At 40.3% G+C, this 6281-nt stretch overlaps 1 pseudogene across 1 annotated transcript; it reads right to left on the reverse strand.

Annotated features, from left to right (window-relative positions):
- Positions 1–5876: 5876 nt before the first annotated feature.
- Positions 5877–6055, reverse strand: LOC307105125 (ATP synthase subunit ATP5MJ, mitochondrial-like; annotated as a pseudogene). Its single transcript has one exon. The product of its transcript is annotated as an ATP synthase subunit ATP5MJ, mitochondrial-like (transcript).
- Positions 6056–6281: the final 226 nt, after the last annotated feature.

Below are 6281 nucleotides of genomic sequence, written 5' to 3' on the forward strand. Positions count from 1 at the left end.
TGATGCCTAACTGCTTCCCTGCCGGTCCGATTGCCCCTAACTGCCCTCCCCTGCCTGCCTGGTCACCCCTAACTGTCCTCCCCTACAGGCCTGCCCCCCCAACTGCCCTCCCCTGCCGGCCTGGTTGCCCCTAACTGCCCTCCCTTGCAGGCCTGGTTACCCCCAACTGCCCTCCTCTGCAGGCCTGGTCACCCCTAACTTCCCTCCCCTGCTGGCCCGGTCACCCCTAACTGCCCTCCCCTGCAGGCCTGGTCACCCCCAACTGCCCTACTCTGCTGACCTAGTCACCCCTAACTGCCCTCCCCTGCAGGCCTGGTCACCCCCAACTGCCCTCCCCTGCCAGCCATCTTGTGGCGGCATCTTGTGTCCACATGGGGGCAGCCATCTTTGACCACATGGGGGTGGCCATCTTGTGTGTTGGAGAGGTCAATTTGCATATTACCTCTTTATTAGATAGGATGCTTACACAGCATGCACTAGAAGTATATATGGTCATCTGATAAAAAGATCTATAATAATAAAAATTTAAAACAAACCAACTATCAATGGTAAAATGGTTAAATAATCTGTAGATTGTGCATGTACATAAGGATATACGTACAATAATGTTCATTGCATCACTGTTTATAGTAGCAAATAGTCAAACCAACCTAAATGACAACCATAGGGGAATGGATAGGTAAAATGTGGTCTAATCATATAATAGATTACTATGCAACAGTTAAAGTGAATACAAACATATTTATCATGTTTATAATTTGCATTATAAAAGGAAGGTAGACACCCAGCATGCTACTACTTTTGTAAACGTTATATAGGTACATATATATTTCAGAAAGGAAGGGAGAGAGAGAGAGAAATAGAAACATCAATGATGAGAGAGAATCACTGATGGTTGCCTCCTGCTCACCCCCCACTGGAAATCAGCCGGCAATCCGGGCATGTGCCCTGACTGGAAATAGAACCGTGACCTCCTGGTTCATAGGTCAATGCGCAACCATTGGGCCACACCAGCCAGGCTGTAAAGGTATTTAATTCACAAAATAATGCTGCATGCTTTGTACAGGAAATATGGCAAGTGGGTTAGAAAGATACACATTAAATATCTGAACAAAAATGCCTATGGTGAAAGAAGAAGAGTGGGGGTAAAGGACTAAAACTCAAAATTGGCTATTACTGATGAGTATGAATAATCAAATCATGCCAATGCATTTGTACAACTGGGGTCTAACAAAATTAGAAAAACCAAAAAAGAGCTTCCTTAGCGCTGCCTACAGAGGTGGCAGCCATCTGCTACTTGGCACCATGGCTGCCCTCATATCCCTGGTGAAAGCCAAGGTCATCAGAAAGAGGACCAAAAAGTTCATCCAACACCAGTCAGATAGATATGACAAAATGAAGCGCAACTGGTGGGCACCCAGAGGCATTGACAATAGGGTGCACAGAAGATTCCAGGGCCAGATCATGATGCCCAGCACTGGTTACAGGAGCAACAAGAAAACAAAGCACATGCTGCCCAGTGGCATCGGAAGTTCCTGGTCCACGGCATCAAGGAGCTCGAAGTGCTGCTGATGTGCAGCAGATCTCACGGTGCTGAGGTTGCTCACAGCGTCCTCGAAGAACCGCAAAGCCACTGTGGAAAGAGCAGCCCAGCTGGCCCTCAGAGTCCCCAACCCCAATGCCAGGCTGCACAGCAAAGAAAATGAATGGACAGTGTGCGCGCGCATTGTATTTGTGTTAATAAAACCATGAAATTCTTCCAAAATGAACAAGATTGTAACACAACCATACCAGTACTTAGGTGAGAATTAAAAGTAAGTAAGTAAGTGGAACTATATTCTTTTGACATGGAAAAATCTCCAAGATCTATAGTTAAGTGAAAAAAGCAAGTTAAAGGACCATATGTATAATGTTATAACACTTACGTAAAGCAAAACCATAAAATAAAAATGTCTTTACACACACACACACACACACACACACACACACACACACCACACACGCAAATGAATAGAGAAAGTTTCTAAAAATATAACTATGAAAAAAATATAAATGGCGATGTGGGAAAATTTTCTACATTATTTATAAAAATTTATAAATAATACATGATAAAATTAAAGACAGAAACTCCAGGAAAAACAAAAAGCAGTAAGAAAGGAAATGTAGCTCTAACAATTACTGCTTCTGCAATGAACAATATTTCACAGTCACAATAATGTAAAGCTTTTGGTTTTTTGCTTTCTCTCCCTCTACACAGGTGTGCGTGAGAGAGTGTGTGTGTATCTTTATATCTATATCTATATCTATATCTATATCTATATCTATATCTATATCTATATCTATATCTATATCTATCGTATCCCCTGAAAATGTATACACACTTTAACAGCTGATAACTCAAAGAAAATTTACCCTAAAGTATCACTAGACTTTTCTTTATGGAGATACATAAAAGATAAAGTTTATGGTACAAAACCAGCAACAGTCGACAAGTTGAGGGCACACAAATACGAAACAAAATGATTCTTGATGTTTGTGATTCCATTGCTTCACGTTATCAGCAGTGCCTGGACCAGAATAGTCATCGGTTTGAAAACAGGCACTGACAGAAAATTATTCCTTTCTTAGATTCTTTTAAATTTTGAAAATGAGCTATATGTTAATAAACCTGACTTTGTAATCATTCAAAGTGTGTATACATTTTTGGGGACACCCTGTATATGTGAATATATCTGTCTGTTAATTTCCACAAGTATTTTGTTATTTATTATTTTATTTATTAATCCTCAGCTGAGGATATTTTTCCCATTGATTTTGGGAGAGTGAAGGGAGGGAGAGACGGAAAGAAGAGAGCGAGAGAGAAACATCGATGTGAGAGAGATACATTGATTGATTGCCTTCTGCAGGTGCTCCAACTGGGGCATGGATAGAACCTGCAACCCAGGTATATGCCCTTGACCGGGAATCAAACTGTGACCTCATGGTTGAAGCTCACCACTGAGCAACACTGGCTGGGCTGAATGACCTAATTTTATACAAGGGTTTCAAATAGATTGGATATCACCCAATTTCTCATCGACTCATTACTTTTGGAAAATATTTCCCCACAAAAAATGCTCCTTTATTCAATAGAAAAGTAACCGCACTCCATATGAGTGTTCAGGACAGTCATGACCTGGCCGATGGAGGAAGGCTCCCTACTAAAGACATGAATAGCTCCTTGTCCGCCTCACTATTTTTTTAAATGTTTTTATTGGTCTTTTTAGGGAGAGGTAAAAGGAGAGGGGAGAGAGAGATAGAAACATTGATGAGAAAAACATCATGGATCAGCTGCCCCCTGCACAGGGATTGAATCCCAAACCCAGGCATGTGCCCTGGCCAGAAATGGAACTGGTGATCTCTTAGGACATGGGTCCATGGTCAACCACTAAGCCACACCAGGTAGTCAAGATAATGGAAAGCAAGGATCTGAGACCAAGATTACTATATCCAGCAAGGCTATCATTAAAAATAGACTGTCAAATAAAGACCTTCCCAGACAAAAATAGACTAAATGAGTTCATCACCACCAAGCCAGCATTACAAGAAATGCTAAAGGTATTGCTGTAAGGAATTGCTGCGAAGAAGAAACAGAGAGAAACCTAGCCATACAGAATTAAAATGGTTATAAATAAGTATCTCTCAATAATAATCCTAAATGTAAATGGATTAAATGCTCCAATCAAAAGGTGTAGGGTAGCTGAATGGATACAAAAACATGACCCAACTATATGCTGTCTACAAGAGACCACCTCAGAACAAAAGACACACACAGGATGAAATTGAAGGGATGGAAAAAAATTTTCCATGCAAATGGAAAAGAAAAAAATGCTGGAATAACAGTACTCATATCTGACAAAATAGACTTTAAAAGCATCATGCTAAGCGAAATAAGCCAGTCAGAGAAAGATAAATATCATAGGACCTCACTCATTTGTGGAATACAATTAACAACATAAACTGATGAACAAAAATAGAGCCAGCGGGAAAAAATATTCTAGAATATAATGGAAGTAATCCTGTTATTTACAGATTTTTAACATTTCCTACAACTTTTGTGATATCATACTATGTTAGTACAGTTTTGGTAATATTATTATACTTAAAATCCTTTTATTCTTGAAATATTAATGTTTATTGCAGGTAACATCATATTTAAAATAGTTTTTCTTGAGATTAAAAGAAATAATAATAACCAAGTCAGAGACTGGACCTGCAGAATTCGCCTTCCACAATGCCTGCCATTTCACTGCGTAATTGGGCTTCTTATAAAAGATTCCAGGTATTGGTGATGTTCTTCTAGAACTCTTTCTAGGACAGTTGTGTGGCTGGAGATGCAGATACTCTGGTCAAATATAAAACAATTTAAAAGTATTGGACAATACCTGAGAAAGGGATGGATTTCCTGATCCCTCGAGGCCTTTATGAATGGGATGGACTTAAACGTGTCCTTGGGAGTTGAGCTGTTCATCTGTCTGAAGGAAGAGTGCAAAATTAGATATTCTTTCAAGGTCCTTTTCTAGTGCTGCATTTATGTATTTAAAATGTAATAGCACAAATAGAATTTAAGCTTCCCATTTTGTTTTGCCCCCAAGGTACATGAGTTTGACATAGAACATGAAAATGGTGAGTGGGGAAAACAAGCAAATTTGAATTTAAACTTGCTTTTCCTAAAAATGACAAAGCTTGTGGTTTTCCACAGCTTCTATACTTCTTTGAAACAGAATTCTTCCTCCATTTATTCCTAATTATGTTCAGGAGGAAGGCCTAGAGAAGAGTGGTTCTTTCTAAATAAGATTTTATTCAAGGATGGCAGCCATAGAGGATCTAGGAAATAGTAATAGGGCAATAATCATTTGTTCTGCCTGCAAAGTGCTTTTCCATGGAAGGAGCTTGAAGAACATTCGGAAATGGTGACCTCATCAATCCCAGCCACATTTGTTCGAGATAACGGCCACAGGTGTGTGACAATGTCATAGACAGGCTGCAAGGGAAGTTAAGTGATTTGTTAAAGGTTTACCTACAGATCCCGAGGAACAGTTTGATGATCATTTTCTTATATTTTCATCACTGACGGTGCTTAATATGTTTCTCTCACAGAGTATGGAAACATCTTAAGTTTTTGGATAAGTGTTTTTTTCAAAATATAATTTATTTTACTTTCTCAGATTCTGAAAGTAGTGCATGATTGTTGTGGAAAATTTGGGAAATGTAAGAAAGTAGGAAGATGGAAAAAGTCACTGTAACCCCACACTCTCAAAAAACAATATCCTTTCTTCCTTGAAATATCTGGAATGGCTTCCGATTTCTTCATCAAGCTCTGACTGGTAGATTGGGTCATGTGGTTCAAAATCTACTGTGGGACTTCATGCTAGGTGACTGGCCTCCATATTGTAGGTCACAGATACCGATTCAGGAGGTCAGTATTAGAAGGTCAAGAAAGTGAAAGAAGACGTGGCTACAGAGAATAGTACAGACATACAAATACCTTGTTTCTCCTTTGCCTAAAATGGAGCAAAATTAAACAGATGAAAATAACCCCACCCAAGACACCTCTCGTCCTGTGAGCTCCTCTGGGTCATGGGGTAAGCTTTAAAGCGTTTCTCATTCAACCTGTGACCTAATAATGGCCTTCTCCCTTTTTTTCTCCCCCTGTTCTCTTGTCTTTTTCTTTCTTTTCCCTGCCCCCCCCCCCCACGCTTTCTTTGCATCTTACAGAAACATTGATTCCTGCCACGGAGACAATGGCACATCTACAGTATACAGCAGTGTTCCATGCTTGCTGAAGTTTGCAGCCAGACCGACGCGCCTCTGATGTGCCCTCCAAGTAAAGCTGGCTAGTGATGACCATGAGCAGGTGCAGGACTTGAAGCTTTCAAACCTCTACTTCTTTTATCAGCACTCCAGATTTTATAAAGGATGAAGTCCATCAACCCCATTCCTACCCAGATCTGGTAAACCTGGGTGTAGTAAGGTTTCATGGGGACCCAAACATTTAAATAAGGCCTTGAAGCATCTAGGCTCAGGGCCGAAGGCTCAGGCTGCCTGCAACCCACACGACTGACTCAGGAAGGTACTGCGTAAGTAACGACTTCACCTGTAAGGACAAAAACTCTGTAGTGGAAACAATAGTAACTTTTGAAATCAGGGGAAAAGATCAATGGGCATGATTTTAAAGACAGCAATTCTAATATGAACGAGGATGAGAACTGTTATGAATCAGAAGGAAATATTTTCCAGCT

Source organism: Cnephaeus nilssonii (genome assembly GCF_951640355.1).
Source record: "Cnephaeus nilssonii genome assembly, chromosome: 9".
Classification (NCBI taxonomy): Eukaryota; Metazoa; Chordata; class Mammalia; order Chiroptera; family Vespertilionidae; genus Cnephaeus; species Cnephaeus nilssonii.